Raw genomic sequence first — 22324 nt, forward strand, 5'->3', positions numbered from 1 at the left:
TTAAAAAAAAAAAAAAGAAATGTTAGCAAGTAAACACTATCCAATAAAGCACTGTTAGTCATCATTGTTATTTAGGAATTAGATATGGTTCAACCAGGGTAAGTGTTGTGTCATGGAATCATTCTCTGTAAGATTGACTACTGACATATGTGGACATGCTTCAGTTGATGTGTCTGGGAACTTGGTGCCACCCCAGGGCTGGGATTTCCAGGACTGTGTGAAGACTTGCTGACATAAATAATATTTTTTATAAGGTGAATTGTGTACATTATCTAATGTCCATTTTGGAAATTTTCTTTTGTTTTTACTTTTGGCATGAAAAAAGGAACACAATTTTAAAAATCCACATTTATTTTATTGTTTTTAAAAAAGGGATTCCCACTGGATTATGTAACATTAAACATATGGCTACACAAGGATTAGAAAAGCCGTGGCCATCAGGAGTAAATATTGGTAATAACACTGATGGAATTTCACACATGTAGTTTAATGTGAGAAAAGTAGAAAGACTTTCATAGAACTTAGATAAAGGAATAGTCTTGTTTCTTAACAAAAATATAAATGAAGGCATTTGTTATTAAAATGGTAGCCTTTGAAATTGGCTTCCTGCTTTCACATAAGTGGAAACACTTTGTCACATGATTTTTTTTTCTCTGATGAGAATGAAAAATAACCAAACCAATCTATACACACTTTATTATGAAAAAAAATACTTGGAAGAATTCTATTGATATAAGCTAATGCAAGATGACAATTTATTTATTAAAAAGTGTTTTGCATGTCCTCTTCTATTGACCATGTGCAACTGGTATAAACAAAGATCCTGTGTATGGTAGAGGGCTTATATTTGCATTCCTTTGCATGTTTAGGCATTCTTTAGCAGGACTTATTTTTCTGTTTATTGACAGTACTCCTCAGATCTTTGTACAATTATGTGTACATCAGCAGTGGCAGCATTTGAGTGTGCAAGTAAGAGTAGGTTCTTTAATCAAAGTAGCCAGAAGAATAGAAATATTCATTGTACTGGTTTTGGTGCTTTGGGTGAAATAGATTTGCTCCAAGAGCCTCCCATTGCACAGAACAAAATGCTATGTTCAGAAGACATGAAGGCAGCTGAAATTGGTTTTGTTTGGGGAGTGCCTGGCTTTTCATCTGCCTGGGAAAGGAACAGGCCTTATTGCCAGTTGCCAAGTGCTCTAATGCTGAGAAGTGTGTCAGCTGTGGTTACTCTGGGGATTTGGGGGACAATAAGCACTTTTCCTTGAGAAAATCAGCATAGATGCCACACATTGGAATTGGACAAATTGCTTTTATTTTCTATTTTCTTTAAAAATTAAATTTGCTTTTCCTTCTTTTCCCAGCTGTTGCAGCTTCCTTGGTTTTTAACTCAGATGATGGGAGAAACACATGTTCTCTTAAGAGAAAAACCCACTTATTTTCTCCGTGTGTGAGCTCCTTGAAGTCACATTACTGGCTAACCCTAACTGAAGAACGATACTTAGAAGGAGATGTTCCGGGAGGGATGTTCGTGAGTGATGGCCGCAGTGGATAGGAGTAATTAAATCAGTATTTCAGGGGTATCAGTGTAAATCACATGCATTAGGAAACTTGAGTTTGCCATTTCTAGGATTCTTTTAGCTGAAAAACTTGGGGCCTAACCTCCGTGAAGAAGTCTTTTTTTTTTTTTTTTTTTTTTTTTTTTAGGATTTTAATTTATTTGTGTAACAGAGAGACAGCCAGCGAGAGAGGGAACACAAGCAGGGGGAGTGGGAGAGGAAGAAGCAGGCTCCCAGCGGAGGAGCCCTATGTGGGACTCGATCCTGCAACGCTGGGATCACGCCCTGAGCCGAAGGAGACGCTTAACGACTGCGCCACCCAGGCGCCCGCGAAGTCTTTTTATTCCCCATACTTTATAGCTGGAAACAAAGTACATATGTAGAGTTGGATTGGTTGGATTAGTGCACTGTAAGTCAGGCATTAAACAAACCTGACCTTTTCTGTCAATTCTTTCACTTTCCCTATAACCTTTTACCTCTCCAAGGAGAAGTTCACATCTGTTTTCCTACTGAGCTTGCCATTATGGTGAAGAACCAAAATTCCCTTCCAAGTTACTTAGGGAAAGATGCAAGTAGCTTTTATTCTTGAAGTCCAGATCAAAGTTTCTCTACCGTCTCTTATTTTACACAAAGATGCTGATCATCTGACCTGCTGCAGATTGTGTTTTAAAATCTCCCCCACTCCATTCTTAAGAGTCCAGGGCCCACAGACTATTTATCCTTTTCCTCTGGACCTGTCTTACTGTCCTTATTGAAGGAGGCTTTATCATCTTATAATTCCTTTTATGTGAGCCTTTCTTGGAAAAGCAATTTAAGAAACATTTATTGACTATTTCTGTATGTCAGACACTAGGTTCTCTACATACCATATTGGTCAGGGTTCTGCAGAGAAACAGAACCAATAGGAGATTTTACAACTTTATACATATATAGTTATTTTAAGGCATTAGTTCACATGATTATGAAGTCTGGTAAGTTCCTAGCTCTGCAGTTGGCAAGTTGGAGACCCAGGAAACCAATGGTGTAGTTTTAGTCCAAAGGCCGGTAGACTCAATACTCAGGAAGGACCACTGTTTTAGTTGGAATCCAAAGGAAGGAAAAAACTGATGTCGTAGCTCAAAGGCAGTTAGTCAGGGGGATTTCCCTTACACCAAGGAGGATCTGCCTTTTTGTTCTATTCAGTCCTTCAACTGATTGGATGTGGCCCACCCACATTAGGGAGGGAATCTGCTTTATTCAGTCTACCAATTCAAATGTTAATCTCCTCCAGAAACACTCTCATAGATACACAGAGTAATGTTAGCCTAAATATCTGGGTATTCTGGGGCCCAGTGAGGCTGACACATAAAAGTAACCATCACACACATGGTTTACCTAATTTAATCCTGACCAAAATACAGCCCCAAACTCCATGAGTAAATACTATTGGTTATCAACAAATTTAATGATTAAATGTATGGTTTCTGTAGTGAGATTGCCCATCAGTTAAATTCTGTCTCCACCACTTAGTGTATGACAGTGTGCAAGTTATTTAACCTCGGTTTCTTCATCTCTCAATTGGGGATAAATAGTATTATATACCTTGTTGGGTTATTGAGAGAATTAAATGAAATAATACATATAAAACACTTAGCTTTGAAGACTGGAACATAACTTAGTACTCAGTGAAGGCTAGCTACTTTTTATATGCACAAGGAAATAAAGGTTCAGAGAGGTTAAGGTTGTTGCCTAAGGACACACAGCTAGTAAGTGGCAAAATTGGGATTTGAACTTACGCTCTCTGACCCCAAAATGAGGCATTTAGGCATTCCTCTCTGCTCATCTTTACTTTACGGGGAAGCAGTGTAATGTAGATGGTTAAGGCTCTAGTGTTAGACTCCATGAGTTCAAATCCTGGCTCTTTCACTTACCAGAAGACTTTAGGCAAGTTACATAACTACTCTATGTCTTAGTTTCCTCATCTCTAAAATAGACATAAAATAGTACCCTTCCCAGAGTAACAAAGAATCAAAACATTTCTAGGGATATTGTCTTCATCCATAAATTTTAAGTGGTAGAATTTCAAGTACAGGAAGACTGTAGAGGAGAGATTTCTTCAGGTGCCCTTGAATTATCCCAGCTATTCTAAGATGGGTGAGATTTATGAAATCTAGAAAAGTATCAAAAGTACATTAACATATTACAGATAGAATTGTTTTGAAACAAATTTCTTAGAAAACTTTTTTTGAAAGAGAGAGAAAATAAAAATGTTTTTCATTTAGAATAATTGTATATATCCTCAAAATGAAGTTGAAACCAATGGATAGGAGGTGAAAGGAAGCCAAGAAGGAGTCCATTGTGGGATGAAAAGCCATGAAAGGTCCACTACCTGGAACCAAATACTTCTCTCTCCAGTATATAAGACAATAAGGCTCAGAATTTCAGAATGTTGTATCTGACTTCTCATCTGTCAACCAAAAGCAGCTGAAAGGCAAGAGCCCTGGAGAACTGTTTTCCTACATATGTATTTGTTTTTAGACAAATGTGTTTGTTTGAAGGTCTAAACACCATGGAAATGGGCACCATGGAAATGCATAGTTGGGGGGTAGAAGCCGTAGAAGTATTGACTCAATCCTTGATCCTTCTGTGTGATGGATTAAATGCCACATGCTTCAGTTTGCTCTGTGTGGGGTCCTTCAGCACAATTTATAATAAGCAGCAATCCACTATGAAGGACATAAGAAACTTACTGACTTTTTTTCCAAGAGATTAATGAGAGGTTGGTTGTCATCTGGATGTTACTTATGGAAAGAGAACTCCAGAGAAAATCATTGTGTGTCTTATTTTCTCCCTCACTCCAAAATGTTTATTTACACATGAAATCAGGTTAAAATTAATATTAAAGGCAGCCTTGAAAGGGAATCATAAAACACATGTGCAGGTTGAAGGGAATGCAGAAATGAAGGCGAGAAATGTGGGGCACCCTCTTGTCTGAGAGAAGGGGGAGAAACTGGAAGCCAGTTGCATATCATCCTCAACACTTTTGTATTCTCTTTAATTTGTTTTTAAATTTATCTCCTGAAGCCAGAGCTGGAATCATTCCTTAACAGGTTTCTCCTGGAGTTACCTACCACCCATGTGCCTCCTACAATTTGGAATCTTCTGAAAGTAGGCAATAGTTGTGGATATTGTTATGTGAAAACTAATGGAATCAGATGAAAATTTTACGATAAACATCAGATGGAAATGTCTTCTCTGCTATGAGGCAGTGGTTACTTTATCATACCCGTTTTATTTTCATAGAATTATAAGGATTATTTATTTATTTATTTATTTTTGGCAACTGACATGAACTACATCACACAAAGAAAAAAAATACTTCAGAAATAGGAGACCAGGAAGGAAAATGTAATTGTGTCTGGAAATCTTTTTGCCTCAGCTAAATAAATAAGAAATGATAAGAAGTACAATACAATAAGAGATGAGAAAAACTGAGGTTCAAGCAGACAACTTTATTTAATTCCATTTAATTTTATTGGGTTGAATTTGATAGAGACAATGTCAATGGACATGTACAGGGAGATTGGTAGTGGAATGCCTGGGGCTGTTGTATCATTGACATAAATGTGTATAAACAGAAAGGGAATGTTGAGTAATTCTGAATAGAAGAGTGATTTTTAGATATCATATTTCAGTTTTATAAGTGCATAGAGCAGCAGGTTGAAGCAGATCTGTTACCTGTATTTAGTTCTTGATTTCAGTATACTGATAATCAAAGATATCAATGTATTTTTTTCTTTTCTTCCTTTGCCAACAAGGGTTTAGAATGTTTTCCCAGCATTGCTGAATTCCCAGCTAAAATATATAATTCGGCTTTATTTTTAGAGGAGGAATTAACCTTAAGTAGGTTGCTAGCAATGATTAAACATTGAACTTAGGTTGCCTTGGACTCCTTGGTTTTCTTACAGAACTCAGCTTCCACAGCATACCTGAAGGGTCAGTTTACAAACAGAAATCTTTGCAAAACTTTGATTTCATGTAAAAGTAAAGCCAAAAGAACTGAGATTATTTTAGAGAAGCCAGACATTTAAAGTGGATTATCAGAGTGAAATAAATTCAAGTATGCACGCTCCTCCACAAGCTATACTTTGGTCAGTTAGGCTTTGAGAGAATTTATGTAGTGGACAGAAGGAGCACGTGTTACAGTCCCAGAGGGGAAACACAGGTGAGACTGCCACCTTTGTAGCAGTAACTTTTCTAATTAGTCCATGAATGATAGGGAGTTGGTAAGACCTTATTTATATTGTATTATTTTGTGTACTTCTTCATTTCTTTTCATTGAAATGGTATTATTCTTGAACTTATCCATTAATAACTGCACCTGGATTCCAGTTTGGGGCAGCCCAAATGAAGCTGAAGACTTGTGTAGATAAAGTTGAGAATAGACAACATAGATAGCTAAAATAGATAACTCATACCTTCCAGAACTCAGCCTGATGCCAGAATCCACTTTTCATACAGTGATTGGTCTGTCTAGGTAATTGTCAGATAACCACTCCTCTTTATGGATATATGTTTTAATTAATCAGTACACCTACATTTTGCTATAGTTTCCTCACAGGCTGAATTATCAAAGCATTAGCAAGTTAGGATGGTAAAATGATAAAAACAAACAAACAAGAATCACTGGTTTATAGAAAGTTCTTGCCTCATAATTACATTATATACAAAGACATCCTCCTCTCAGACACATAAACAATAATTTAAGCTCTGCAACAACAAGCACCTTGTCTTTATTTCTAGAACCTCTTACAATACCTGGCATATAGTGTGTGTTCAATGGATGTTTGTTAAATAAATGAACTCTATTGTAAAAAGGCTCATCGTTACCCTAGATTTAGTTACACACTGGTTCAAGTCAAACTTCTTCCTTGTTTCTCCACTTCTAAGAGTAAGCGTTTATATAGGCTGTTCCCAACTTACAAACAGGTTGTGTTAAAAAATTTGGACAGTTTAGTCATTTGGAACCAAGAATGCATCTGTCATTCATACATTTATTACAAGTATAGATTCAGCATGCATTCTGGCCTGGGCACTGTTCTAGCTCTCGGGAAACAGTGGTGAACTGTTCTAGCTCTCGGGAAACAGCAGTGAATAAGAAGCAAAGTCCCTGTTTCCACTAACTCTTAGAACAGTGCCCAACACATAGTGAATGCTCAATAATTGCTGACTGCTGTTTTTAAAGATTGACTCTACTCTTTGCAGGGGTGTTTATTCAGAGTCCTTAGCCTCTGTATTGAGTTATCAGCTTATGTTAGTTTAGGTATATTCTTACTTTAATTCATTAATCTTCCCTGGGCACCCACTTTCTAAATGGAAGGATCTTGCTCTTTACTTACTTACTTACTTATTTATTTATTTTTGCTGTTTGGTCTTGGCAAATTATGGGTCCTTCCATGTGATTCTCACCCGAAAATAATGAAGATGTGATAATATTCTAATTCACATGGAGAACACAGCAGAACTTAGTAAATTAATGTTTGCATAGTGCTTAGAAATCTGAGGTTAAATTTGCTAAGAGAAATGTACAGAACTATTACTGCCACTAAAATTATGATAGACATTTTTCCTCTACCAAAAAATACTTCAGTTAATTGGTGTTTGTATTTTAAAAGTCGAATGCCACCTTAAAGAAAATGTTCAATGTGTATCTAAAGGAAAACAAATAAAGATCATGTCATTTCATTATTACATGCTATACAAAATTTCTAAGGAATCACTAGTTTGGGGTAAGTAAATGGTGTTTAGGACTTTGTGATTCTCCAGTCTGGACAGATGGGTGACTGCTTCTTTTAACATAAATGACAGGTGGCAGCTCTGGTGAAATGGTTTCCAAAGGTCTTCTGGTTATCACCTCTCTTCTTTAGCTGTTGCTGGCTTGGAGTAAGTAGCAATCCACTCCAATTCCCACAGTAAGGAGGGCTTTGGTTTGGTTTGTTTGTTTGTTTGTTTGTTTGTTTGTTTGGTGTGTGTGTGTGTGAGTGTCTTGTCAGCTCTTTGGTTAACTCCATCCATTCAGTGGTCTAGCTAAAATGGCAGACTAAATGTCACACAGCAACAGGCTCTGATTTTAAACCAGGTCTGAGCACACTCTTCCCAGAATAGTGATTCTTGCATGTTGACTTCATACATTATCTAGACTGAAGGGTCATTGTATGTGATGCTCACTCTTCAGGAGATGAAATGAGTTTAAATTGTAAAATTTAAAGCCAAGTATTTTGGCTGTAAGTTTTATTTACTTGACAAATATATAGTGACTACCTACCATATATATCAGGCATAGTTCTCAGCACTAGTGATACCACAGGGACTAAGATAAAGTCTGGCTCACTCAGCTTATATTTTAGTACGGAAGACAGATGGTAAGCAGATAAATAGGTAATTTCAGGAAAGAATAAATACTATGAAGAAAACAAAGGAGGGTTGGGTAGGGTGGGAGTGGCAAGCTCTTTTAGATATTATGTTCAGTATAGGTCTCCTGAAAAGGTAATATTTTAATAAAGACCAGAATAAAAGAGAGTGAACATGCCAGACTCTGGAGAAAGAACATTCCAGGCATAAGTAAGATGAAGTTATCAGGGCCTGAGGTGGGACTTAGTTTGGTGTGTCCCAGGAAAGAAGAAACACTTTACGAACTTTGACAATCTTTGAAATCCTGTAGAACCAGGTATATGATGCACACTTCATTTTCCTTATACAACTTCCAGGGCGGGAGGACATTAAGGCATCCTTGCCATAAGTTTCAGTCTTGGATTTTAAGGCATCTTCATGCTACTTTTGATTTTAGAAAAATCACAGAACTAAATGCCTTCAGTCAAGTGGCACAGGACTAAATCTACTCCTCTGGAAGTGCTTTGGAAAGTAATGCCACGAGACAGTTAATGCATCTCTTACACGGGCGAGATTAACCCTGCATCACCGGTGAGAGATGCAGGGTGACTGCAGGGCAAAATAGATGAACTCACAGCACTGTAGGTGCTTCTTTATTTTTTAGCCTTTCCATTTAGAAGACATCTACCCTCACAATCACTGATAAGCACCTCCTGCCCATTGGTTTCACTGATGCAGGAGTGGGAGGAATGTCTGTTGTAATGTTGTAATCTGTAGTGTTGTTCTGCCTCGGGAAACCTCTGAGTCTTCTGAAAATACTGGCATTGCTTATATTATGACAACCTTTCTTAAAAAGCTTTATGAAAATAGAAGAAAATGAAATTTTGACATACTTGGAGTTGCTGTCTCCTCAGTGGAGGCCTATGGCAAGTCATGTTGTGAAACACATAAGTCAGATCCTCACTTTGTCATAATTTCAGAATTTTGTATCTTAGGTATTCACAGTGACAGACATCTGTGGAAACAGATTTTTCTCCAGTACCTTCTATGGTATTGGAACACGAAAGGCAGGGTAGTCCCTTGTCCTGTTTTGTCTATTAAAGACTGTTTAAAGCCGCAGACTTGAATCTAGATATGTAGAACAGCAAGGGGCTGACGTCATGAGTAGCCCTGTAGTTGCGAAGTGCAGTTTGAACCTTGCGTTCTCGAACTCCACTGTCATTTACTCTGTGCCTTTACAAAAGTAATTGAAAAAAAAAAAATAGTTCTTCACTGGCTATTGCAGTCTTTCATAAAAGACTACCTTGCTAGGGTATATCAGACTGCAGTGTGGAGTATTGGAGGCTGTTATAGGAATGTTTGGAAATAGCTTGATACCTGAAGGATAGCTGTAGACTCCAAGGGGGGAAAAAAAAGAATGCCATAAGAATTCACCCAAAATTCCCCTCTAAATCAGTGCTTTGAGTAGTAAAAGCACATGGATTCTGAAACAAAAATATTATTTCCTTATTCAAAGTTTAATACCACTTCTCCCAAACTAGAGAAGGGAGGGTAGGGGGATGAAGGAGGGAGGGAAAGAAGGAAGGAAGAGGAGGAGAGGGACAGAGGAAAGAAAAGAGAGAAAGGTAAAAAAGGGGGAAAGAGGAAGAATGCTTCTCTTGGCATGTAGAATGTTTCTATCAAATTCTTCAGACATGTTCTGTTCTTTTTTAATTATTTTTATTTTTTTAAAAAGATTTTATTTATTTATTTGACAGAGATAGAGACAGCCAGCGAGAGAGGGAACACAAGCAGGGGGAGTGGGAGAGGAAGAAGCAGGCTCATAGCGGAGGAGCCTGACGTGGGGCTCGATCCCGTAACGCCGGGATCACGCCCTGAGCCAAAGGCAGACGCTTAACCGCTGTGCCACCCAGGCGCCCCTGTTCTTTTTTTAAATATTGTTTTTTCTCATTATAAAACCTTGAAAGTTTAAAGTTGGCTGGTATATTGTAAGAAGCATTAAGTAAATGCAATTTCTGTTTTTAATAAGGATAGCTCAAATTTCATGTGAGCTCACACCAGCCCTCCAATGTAATTAAGTTTATGGCTTTCTTAGGCACTTTCAAATATCCACAATGTGTAGTTAACAGTAATTTTTTTTAGATAAGTATTAGGACACCACAACAGTGATGCCACAGTGGCTGGTGTCTCTAGTAAAGTAGATGCAACCAGGTAATGGACATTACAACACATTCTGTTGTAATTTGTCAAAAAAGGTCCGTGACAGAGAAGTCTGTTTTAGCTGAATTTCCAAAGTGATGAAGGGCTGATGTGTTTGAATGAAGGAAAAGGGTGTGAGGCAAAGACTGTACTTTGAGGCTGCAGACTGTCTGCACAGCACAGGTATTCCCAGAGGGCTCAAACATAACTTTATGGTAGGGAGCGTACTAGACAGACATTAGACTAGTAGCTCCTAAAACAAATATGATGTCCCATGATTTCTTTTAACATCAGAAGAAGAAGGAAAAAAAAAAACCCACGCAAGTAGAAACTGCAGGTGCTCCCTTTTTATTGCACTATGTAAAGAGAAAATGTAAAATGGACAAGCTTTCGACAATCATGTTCTCTTCATCAAGCTGTTATTGTTATTTTAGTGAGTCCACTAAAAAGAATTATCTAGAGCTTCTTGTTTTTACTTCTTTGTGTACTTGATGAATATGATTACCATTTTTACCTCATGTATTTAAACCCCTCTGCCATAATCCCATATTCTGCCTAAAAGCCATGTCTGTGGGAGCTTTTCCTCCTTCCCTGCAATAGTTTTTAGGGATATGACTGCATTTAAGCAGGTGCAGTAAATGCATTTTTGGCGATTTTCACTGTTGTATGCAAGTGCAAAACGTCTGACATAATTAAGCTGACATTAATAGAGACTATTAGTAAAATAAGCTTGTTTTATGAATGAAGACCTCACACTCATTCAACATAGCCTTTCTTTGACAAATGCACTGCATTCACTTATGTAGCACAGAATTGTATGCCTGGAAAGTGAATAAACATTTGTCAGGCTACCTTCCAGAGTTTTCCATTAACCCGTCTTCTAATTCCCTTCTTGTGGTCTGCAAAGGGAATCCGATTTTATTTTTAAATGGAACAAAGGGATTGGCCTAGCATCACAAAGGCCAGTGATTGTCAGAATCACAAGAAATCTTTAGTTAATTTTGGTCCTGAATTGTTCTTAGTCCTGTGTTTCTCTCACTTTAGAATTTAAAGCATCCTATTCAAAATGGCCACCATACAGAGGAGGAGGGAGCAAACGAAAATAATAAAGAACAGTGGCAACTGAGTCGATGCTGTATAAATAAGCACATTTGCTGTGTCTCTGTTCTGCAGTCTTTATGTCCCACTGATGAGAGAACTGGTTTGAGATGTAAATTGCTTCCCTTTGATTGAACCAGGGAGGAGATGTCATGTAACTCATCTCATCAGCATAGAGCATTGTGCGCCTTTGGTGAATTATAGGATAACAGAGCTAGGAAGAATTCCTTAACCTCTCTCTGCAGCCCTGTTCCAGTGCTTAATAACCACCAAAGGGAAGTACTTCCCTTCAGTTCACCTGACTATCTTATGTGGTTTGAGCTCATTTCTTCTGATCCTGTCCTTAAATGTTTTGTAAAGGATCACTGGAAAGTACCACTGTTTTAACTTGTCATGCATATCCTATAAATTAAAATATAAAGTCGTGGAGAGATTTTTTTGTTTTTTTGTGTGTTTTTTTGGTCTGCTTCTTTGTTTTAGGTAGACAGCATTTGAAAGATCGCTTTGGAAAATGAGAAAGGGGATGAAGAAATGACCGAAGGCAATATTTTCCACAGTGTGTCTCGCTTATCGAGCTTAGGATAAACCTGGAGGGGCAGCTCTCCATGAAACTGAGAAGGGAGGAGGGCGTAGGAGTAGGCATGGAAACAGGGGTAGGAGCTCCCCGTGATATCCATGAGATTGTATGCTATATGAGCAAATAATTACTAAATTAATTTAAAACAAAAGGGTTGGAAATAGGCCCGCAATCAATCTAGCTTGATATCCCAACAAACCTGGGACTATATATATATGAAATATATATATATATATATATGAAAAAATATATATATATGAAAAAATATATATATATGAAAAAATATATATATGAAAAAAAAAAATATATATATATATATATATATATATATGAAATTCAGGGCAGATATCACAGCCCTATCATGACAGCACGGCCTTTTCTTCCTCCCCTTCTATTAAATCTACATTTTGAAGGTGGATGGTGCTGACTCATAAATTAAATTGGAGTAATACATACAGTGTATATATATTTCTGTCACTTTGTCTCAAATTAAACACGAACCTTCTCCCCTGACAAGATGATAGAAAAGTTAATTGCTCGCCCTGGCTTTAAATTGGAATTTGAATTTGCAAAATGCTAAAGGTTTATGAGATCTAAATCATGAGGAGCTTAAATTACATTCCTGTGATAAAATATTAATAAATCAATTAAAACATAAGCCGAGTATAATATTACTTTTTTTTTTGTAGGAACCTTGAACACAATAATTCATTAGGGTGTAGTGCAGTAACAATTATTGTATCTTTTTTTAATTTTCTTTTTATTAGTTTTTTTGATAAATACATCATCAGATAACATTCCACATGGTGGATTATCATTACCCCAACGCGGCCTCCAGAAATCCTGTTGCACCCCTAAACAAGAGCTCACGGCCTAAATTATCTGCTATTGCTTATCCTTGTTGGCACCAGCTGCTTCTTTTACTGAAGGGATATTTTCCTTTGGGAACATCTGTTCAATGCCAACTCTGCCATTTTGTGGTTTCTGAGTCTCTCTTCTAAAAATGGGCATAATCATAACAATACTACCTCAGAACTGGCATAAGGATCAAATTAGCTAATGTATGTAGAAACCATTTGTAGGTGGTAAAGCACCATCAAATGTTAATTATTACTATTATGAATTGGGGAATTTTTACCTCTAGAAGGGCTCTTAGACATCACTTAATATCCACCTCCTTCATTTTAAATATGAAGGATCAGAAGTCCAGAGAGGTTAAGCCACTTGTCTGAGGTCACACAGCCAGATCATGAAACTGCTGAAACTAAAATCAGGACTCCTAAATCCCAACTCTGGGTGTTTTCCACTCTCTACCCTAAGCCACCCTACAAAAATGCTGAGAGGTCACATTAAGTTTGGTATGTTATTACTCTCCACATTGTTTTCCTTTTGAAGCTGGGTTTTTTTAATTGACTAATAATTTAATTGACTTAATAATTTTAGGAGTAATTTTCAAAGGGACTTGGTGGCACAAACACATTTCCCCACAGCTGTCAGGAAGGGGTTCATTTGGCTAAGGAAAAACTGCTTTGTCCTGCTGCTCCCCAAATGAAGACTCAGCAGTATGTCTTCCTCTCCTACGGGTTCTGGAGGAAGCCTCAGATGAGAGAAGATAGTGGCCTTCCTCTTTAAATCTCTCTCCCATATAATGATGGATGAGGATTCACCCACAACCAATTTTATCTCCCTTACCTTCTTCCTGCTCTCTGGACCTGGTCTGTGTTTTTGCTGCCCCTTCCCAACCCCGAGTCCAAAGAATTACTGGGATTTGCTTTTTACTTATTTTGAAAATAAAGAGAACCGCCTCTTTAATACTGAACAGACCTTTTCCGAATAATAATATTTGGAAATGAATCGATCTGTTTCTTCCTCTGATGCTAAGGGAAACCTAGCTCGACAGGGTATCGGCAGAGTAGAGAATAAGAGACTGAGTGCTACTCCTGTTTTTCCTGGTGGCATGGGATGTGATACCTGACACGTTTTTATCATTCCATCTTTGTTTCCCTCTTCTTGCCAATAGTAATAACAAGATCAATCTATACTAGTGTGTTGAAGACCTCCATTAAATGATTATGAAATGCTTGCAAAATGACAAAGGATTATATAGTTGCTATATAATAATATTCTGTGATCTTCTAGGAATGAAAAGGCATGAGCTCAGAGTGGATAAATTCTGTGCAATCGAGAACATTCACATGTATAATCATTACCTAAGAGTGGTATAGTTTTTACAGAATAGCCAGTGCATTATGAACAGAGACAATATGGTCTTTGTCCTGAAGGTTAAAATTAGGATATATTATTTTATAAGAGAAAAAAAAGTTAATTAAGACAAAAGATGTTAATTGAAACAGGAACTTTGGAAACTATAAAATTAGTTAAGGACATCAACAGATAGTAGATCTTAATAAAAGTTGATTCTATGGTGCCATTTAGAAGAAAGGGGAATGGTTCATGGAATAGAAAAGCTATTAGTCAAAGCATGGCAATAGATCAGTTGTCAAGTGTCATGAAATCTCAAGAACATAGAAATAAACAAAACAGGCTTTTAAGAAAGCAAATGGGATTTGGTAAAGTCTAAAAACTTCATATATTAGATAGCCCTTCAGGGAATCCCTGATTTTAAGACCTGTTTATGGAGCCCAACCTATGTAGCAGAACTTATGTAGATATGATCTAATTTTTCTCATAACAATACTCATAATGTTCATTTTATGGATGAGAGAACAGATTCGGGGATGTTAACTGATGAGCACAAGGACCAAACGCCAGGATTCAAACCATGTCTGTCTGACTCCAAAACTTCATTCTCTTCTTTATTACTCAGTACTACCTTTCAGGGCAGATTTAAGGCAATGAAAAAAAAAAAAACAAAGAAATAAACAAACAGAGCTATAGAAATGTACTGGGAAAAAGGAAGCAGGAAGAGAGAAAGTGTTGTTCCTGGAGGCAGACTCACAGAAAGCAGCGAGAAGTGCAATGGTATAGAGTTTAGCTGAACAATTAGGGTACACAAAAAGATCACAAAATCATATCAAGTTGTGTAGGGTAAACTGCCCTGTATACTTGTATTATCTTTGATAGTATTGAAGGTCCTTATTTTTATTTGGATAATCTTTTATTATTAAGTCCCTTATAATTTTCTGGTTGTTTATTAGTTTATAAAGCATTTTGATGTACACTATTTCATTTGCCACTCACAGAAAACCTATATGGTAGGAAAAGAGGACTGCTATACCCATTTTACAGATGGGAAAACTGAGGCTTGGGTAGCTTAAGTAATTTGCCAAAATTTTGTTTTCCACAGTGCTTAGAAGTCCAGTGTACTTAACTCCAATGTACTTTCACTCTGTCAAGTCATTTCTTTGTTTTAAAAAATAGGAAATAATTATAAAGATTTACACCTAATGTTTAAAAGGAAGCTGTTCAGTCAACTAGAAAACTTACTTTCTGCCGTTATTCTTCTATTATAGAAAGAAAATAAGGCAGTGCAGTAGCAAAGTCAAGAGATGAAAGCAACTCAACTTTATCACTTGCCCACATGAGATAATGTTACAGCTACTAATTGGGGTTCTCTACTTCTTTCCTACATCTTCCATATTTCTTGTCATTCTACAACCATAACTTCATTTCATAGCCTTATCTGGAAGGCCAAAGTTTAGCATAGGGTTTAAAGTTCCCTATTTAAATGCAAATATGCCCATGAAAGGAGACATGTAACGGTCAACTACTTTGAATACTGTAGTTGACAGCTTACAATGTATTAGTCCAGTTTTGGGGACAGGGATGGCCAAGTACTTAATTGAGGAAAGGGTTAGAGAGGAGCTAATAAGTGAAGTCCTGCTTTTGTCAATTAAAAGGACATACATGGGGAAAAAAAGCAATCCCATTTTGTATCTTCTTGTGCAAAACGCAAACAATCAAGCAAACAAAGAAAAACGATACACATAAAAAGTCTCTTCCTTTAGAAGCAGGCACAATCCCAAATCACAAACCATGGAATACTATGAAATTTAGACCAAGTCAAGGGGGGAATGTTGAGAGTAAATTAAATACATGCAGAAGGCAGAACCTCCAAAAATAAATGGAACAACCACAAGAGACACATGCTACAATTACTTTTATGGAACAGGAAAGTCTGAGGCCACAGGTAGTCTGTGGAATCATCTGTGGGCCTTATTCTATAGCAGAGGTTAACAGAGAAGGTGGCAGTGAATGAGAAATGGCATCAGCTTGCCACATGTACCAGAATTGGCATGTGAGGGTGGAAAGGTGGGGATAAGAAACCACTTGTGAGGTGGTATGTGAGTGTGGCAAGGTGGGGATAAAAATCAACTTTGCCATGTTGATCACGTTCAGGAGGAGAAAAGGAAACACTAAATCATGACCTGTGAGATGTGTAATATACAGGACTTCATGAAAATCCTTTTGGGCTGCTGTTAACCCAAGTGGGGAAATCAATGAGCAGAGGGGTATCCCTTGAGCAATGGACATAGTGGAGTTAGTGAGAAAGCTATAATGTACTAAGAAATACATCACCAAAATGAAACTCCTTACTGCTGCAGTTCACTCCCCCAGCCTCTCTTACTCAGCAAACAACTGATCAAATTGACTCAAAATTGAGAAATAATCAAAAGAAACCAGCATTGGACCCACACTTACCTAATTATAACACAAAAGTAACATTAGGAAAAGATCAAGATATATACTAGGAGAAGAGTTGTACTAGATAATAATATATATTTTCCATAGTAGCAAAGAAATAGAAGAAATTGTAGCATCTTTAAAATAAGAAGTCAAAGAGGGGCACCTGGGTGTCTCAGTTGGTTAAGCATCTGACTCTTGACTTCAGGTCATGATCTCAGGGTTGTGAGATCGAACCCCAAGATACTCTCTCTTCCTCTGCCCCTTTCCCACCCTCCCTCTCCCTCTCTCCCACACTCTCAAAAAAAAAAAAAAAAAAAAAGATGAAGAAGTCAAAGATCAAATATACAGTATCAAAGAGATAAGACAACAAAAAGAGAAATAAAATAAGCTGTGAAAGAACAGGAAAGAAATGGAAGAGAAAAATAAAACTGTTTTAGAACAAAAAGCCACATTAGATGTGGAAAGTAGAAGGAAAGAACTAACAATACCACCAGAACTGTGGGGAGGAAAATTTTTAAAAAATAATAAAGAATTTAAAAATAGTTTTTTAAAATGATGGGATAAAGTGATAATTATGATTGGCAACTCATATCTCAGATAAAAACATTATCTCTGTAATAAATCAGAGTTCCTGCAAATAGATAAGAAAAAGACCAGCAATTCAAGAGAAAACTGGCACAAGATATCCAAATGGCTCTTAAACATATTAATAGATATTTAATTCATATATAATGAGAGAAATAAAGATTAAATTATGCATGATAAGAAATGCAAATTAGAAATACATCAAGATGCATTTTCATCTATCAAAACGCCAAAAATAACAACTTCGAATTGAGGTAAATGTTATAATATCTGCTAAAATCACAAGTACATATACTCTTTGACCTATCCTGCTTTTAAGAACTTATTCTACATGAGTAAAATAATATCTGCACAAGATTATTCACTACAGTATCGTTTGTTGTTGGAAATATTGGAAACAATGTGAATGTTTGTCAATAGGTGACTAGATTAATTAACTTCTGAATATCCATCCAATCAATATACTTTAAGTGAAAATTCAAGGTATGGAGCAGGGTGTAAAATGTAAAAATATACACATAAAGAATATATTTTTATTTTCATGACATATCTGTTTTTTTTTTAATTTTAATTTTTGCATATCTTTTTTTAAAAAGCAACAAAGTAATAGCAGTGGTTATCTGTCAGAAAATGGTGTGAGAACTGGGTTGACAGAAAACAGGGTAAAAGACTTTTTACCATATATCATTTCATGCATTTGTATTTTGGAATCATGTGACTGTGTTATCTACTAAAATTGAATAAATGAAAATTTTATGTTAAACCTTTGGCAGGCAAAGGAAATATAGGGACAACTGATATTTGTAAAGGAAAGAACACATGGAAAACAATTTCAATGTGTAAAAGAATACAATTTTTCTGGAGTAAAGGTAGTCCTGAATCTTTATATTGAAAGGATACACTGCATTCCAGCAAAATTGTGGTACTGAGCAATAAGCACTGAGGCCTATCTTGATAAAGTTACAGCACTTCAGGACTGAAGAAAGAAACCTAGAAAGAAAGCATACAGGAAAAAATATTAAAAAGGGAAAGACTGGATTTGCCTCAAAATTTTAAACTGCAATTGCTCAGAGACTATAACACCATGAACTATCCTGGTAAACAAGTAAAACAAAGCAAAATGTTGAATGATAAATTTAGGCTACCGAAAGATTGAGAGAAGCCGTGATAAATAAGTGGATTGAGGCAACTTGAAACTAGACTTCTGACCTAAACAGTGGAGGTCAGTGGGGACTATGTCACAGAATGGAATGTAAATGGTATAAATCTTGATGATATAGAAATAATAATATGGCAGAACCTGAAACCTTTGAAAGGTAAAGAGGAGGTAGGAGGAAGAAAGTGTGCACTGATTGCTTGTGTTTCATGGCAGGGAATGAGGGGTCAGTACTGTCCAGAGCTGGTGAACTACAGAACAGAGATATCGATGTGTTACCTAAAGCTGTGAGGATGGCCACATGAAGAATTAAAAGTAAAAATTCAACCCAGGTCTGGTGGTGAAGAGGAAGGAAAGAGTGGAGGACAAAAGGAAGTGTAAGGGAGTATTTTCATAATTTTCTAGAGAATCCGAAGTTGTATTTTAAAGTCATCAAATCAAAAACAGGACCTTACTTCCCTTATTAAAATATATTAAGTTAACCATTAGAACAGTGTACTCGAGTTGGGTCATCAGACCGATGGAATGAGTATTACAGAGGTATCTCAATCAGACCTACTGCATTCTTAGGGTGCAGAGGAATGAGGCTTGGAATCTGTGTTTTCAATAAATTCTCTAGGTCTGAGAAACCCTGCAGTAGAAGAATTAATCTATGAAACAATTGCCAAACTATTAGGAAGAAAACTCACAGTAATAAAGCAAATCATTAGGAAAGAAATGAAGCGATTTAAAAAATACTGTAAAGTAGAATGACAGAATTAAGATCAAACATATATTTTATAGCAATAAGCATAAGGCTAAAGTCACCTTTTAAAAATATATGGTTTATTATTAGGAAGTCTACCACTACAATTAACCATATCAAAAAAGAAAAAAAAACATGGTGCGTAAAAGACATTTGAAAAAATTCAAGCCATATTCTATCATGGTGTAATGAGTTAGAGATTAATATTGGAAAGAAAAATTTAATAATATCTCTGTAAAATTTAAACTTTCAAAATCCATGTTTGAATTAAAGAGAGATTACAGAATTTACAGAAAATAAGCACAAATGGAGATAGAACAGTGTTCAAAGGAAAATCCATAGCTTTAAAATACTAAAATGATGTGAAAAAAATAATTGTTAATATATTACCATTTATGTCAGAAAGTTGGTTAAAAGAAAAAAAACAAATCTGCAAAGCAGAAATAAAGAACTAATAAAAACAAAATCAGAAATTAATGAATTAGGAAACAGAAAAGAGACACTAATAAATCAAAGACTTGGGTTTTTCAGAGAGAATAACAAAGCAATAAATAAATCAATATCACATGGTTTACTAAAGGAGAAAGGCCACAATTGCACAAAATTAGAAATACAGAAGGGGAAGTAACCATAGAAATAGAGGAAATTAAAATAATTATAATGAATATGGATAAATTTGAAAATTTTAGATACAATGGATGATTTCTAGGTAAATATAAATTGATCTAAGAGAAATAGAAATTTAGAAAGCTTCAGGGCTAGCACCAAATAAAGTGTGTGCATGTGTATGTGTGTGTATGTATTTGCTAAACAAATCAATTTGTCAACTTTGTTAAGAGAATTTTTTTCCTTTTTATCTCCTGAATGTATCCTCAGCTTTTTTTTCTGTTAGCACTGAGTAGTCAGGTACAGACTCCTCTGGCATTTCTGTTCTTTTCTTTCGCATGAGAGGACATCTTTTCTCATTGTTTTGCTTAACAGAGTTGGGGGGAGCCCAGTAGAGGCACTCGTTCCCTGTGTCCTTCACTCAGGTTTCTTCTGCCTCAAAGGCCCGCCGGCTTGGGGAGTTAGGACTGAGAGGATAATGAGAAAAGCCTTGGTTTCTAGGTTTGGTTCTGCTACTCCCTCCTAATAATATGTAACATTTGCATTCATTGCTCCGTGGCGTTTTTTGTTTTTTGTTTTAAATCTCTCAACGAAGGGATTTGGACTAGATTCCTGGTTCATATTCTTTTCCCAGGAAGCTGTATCTATCCACAAAATTGGGGGGCTTCACAGTCTTCCCAGATCTCCTCTCCACACCCGGAGAGTTTTTTTTTTTTTTTTTTTTTGGACCTAGGTGAGAGGTGTGGTTGTTGAAAGGATCCCATTCGCCTTTTACACAAACCCTCCCACACCCAATAGTCACTTCCTCCTTCTGCCAAAATAAACTTTATTGCACCAAAAAGAAAAAAAAAAGTCATTTATGTACAATCAGATATAAACTCATCTCTTTTGACTCCTGTGCATATATTTCCTCAGCTCAGGATTAGGGCATAAAAGTCAGGCTGGTATGCCAGACATGCTCTGCCCATGGCAGGGCCAAGGAGAGGATTCTAGAGCCATGCAGTAGACAATTTTAAATTGCTTTATAAGCCTCAGGGACTGCACAGCTTTAAAGTGAACACGAGCCTCAGATGGAATGATTATCATTGTGAAAAGCAGAACAAACTGGTGATTGCAGTTCGACTCTGGAGCTAGACTGCTGTAGTTTACATTTCAGCCCCTTTATTTACTGACTACAAAACCTTAAGCAAGTTACTTAACTTCTCTGTGCCTCAGTTTCCTCATCTGTAAAATGGAGAAAACAGTGGTACCCACTTCATAGGGTTGTTGGGGGGGGGGGCTGCAGTTAAATAAGTACGTTTCTGTGTGGTATGTGTGAAGCTCTTAGAAGAGTGCCGTAGCACAGAGGACGCTCTCCACAAATGTGAACTATAGTGTGTCTGCCTACCAGTTGTGAGGTGTGTTAGCACAGGGATAAACAAACATCACTTGTCTTTAATCTGCTCATTGTGAACCATCTCTCTTCACGTTTTGGTCATGGCCGATGTAGCACCATTCCCTGTGTGAACCTGTGATTGGATCCATTGGTCTGCTGTTAACGAGTAGTTATGAGCCTTGTTGTATGCAGGATGTTTTAGAAGAAGCCTTTTAATTCTAGAATTTCCTTCCTTAATTTGGGGTTGTTGATTAAGCATATCTGATCAGTAGAGGAAGCAGTTAGAGTAAACTAGGGATTAACTTCATTTTAAAAAGGGAATTATTTTTTTCATACTTTCTCCATTTTTGTAAAGTTTTATTTATTATGTATGTGTATATAATCTATGACCTAAGGATAACTACTTTCTTAGAAAAACACAGTAACTGTGTTTCACAGTAAAGTGAAAATATAAAATTATGATTTTAACTATATTCACCATGTATTTTTTTGAGGGGCATTTAAAGTTTAGAGATTATATAAGCATATAAATATCAACTGTCAATTAGAAAACAAAAACAAAAAAATTAACATATACAGTTTCAAGTAAGACATATAGTTTGCTATGTCTTTATCCTCTTTGGTAGAGAGCATTTGGTGATTTACTCATGGTCATAGAGAAAGTGTATCCAAGGAACAATTAAGTTTCAAAATACTGAACTAGCTTACATGGAGCCAATTTTATCTCGAATTTATAAACAGTTGTATAGAAAAGAGTCACATAAAGTATCAAAGGCTGCCTTGGTTGTATATCGAAGATAAAAGCCAAGGTTCTTACATGAAAAGAAATGTTGATTTATGTTGAATTTCAAAGGAAATGATTAGATTATCTGTGTTGCCTAGTTATCACAATTGTCTCATCTGCTCTGACCTTAGTTTATTTTTTTAAAAAACACAGTTAGTGCTTTTCTGGGGAGCCAGAGACTATCTCAATACTATCTCATGTTTATTATTTTTTTACATCAAATTTAATATTTTGAAAATATATAAACCCACCATGACTACTTTCTCTACAGGTTTTATGTTGGGCTGGTGCCATCTGTGGTTTCGAAGCCAAGTGTTCTGTTGGGGCAGAATAATCAAATCAAAGTTAATGGGGTGACCATCTAAGCAGGGCTCTTTGTCATTAAGGTCCACTCTTGTGATAGTAGCACATTATCCTGCTGATTGGATTTGTAGGAAGGCATCCACCTGTGGCCACGTTGGCAGAGAAGAGACTTGCTGTGAGGCAGTCCTGGCCAAGCAGGAGGTAGCTGTCCTGGGTAGCAGATTCTTTTGCTGGAAAGCCAAATCATACAGGACAGCAAGAGCAACATTAGTAGATGGGTGATTCACACATTATTTGGTTGAGTTAGGTCCTAAGCAAAGTAAC

General features: G+C 36.6%; 1 protein-coding gene across 28 annotated transcripts in view; it reads left to right on the top strand.

Annotated features, from left to right (window-relative positions):
- Positions 1-22324, top strand: part of ZBTB20 (zinc finger and BTB domain containing 20) — a 771855-nt gene that overhangs the window by 229493 nt on the left and 520038 nt on the right. For 3 of the 28 annotated variants that reach the window (XM_087861260.1, XM_087861253.1, XM_087861266.1), the window contains one exon: positions 7404-7478. The exons of the other annotated variants lie outside the window; for them this stretch is intronic. The gene's annotated coding sequence lies outside the window, so the exon portion shown is untranslated. The remainder of the gene's footprint in view (positions 1-7403; positions 7479-22324) is intronic. 28 annotated transcript variants of the gene reach the window in all.

The sequence above is a fragment of the Ursus americanus genome, chromosome 4, assembly GCF_024610735.1.
Source record: "Ursus americanus isolate L20-20 chromosome 4, mUrsAme1.1.p, whole genome shotgun sequence".
Lineage (NCBI taxonomy): Eukaryota > Metazoa > Chordata > Mammalia > Carnivora > Ursidae > Ursus > Ursus americanus.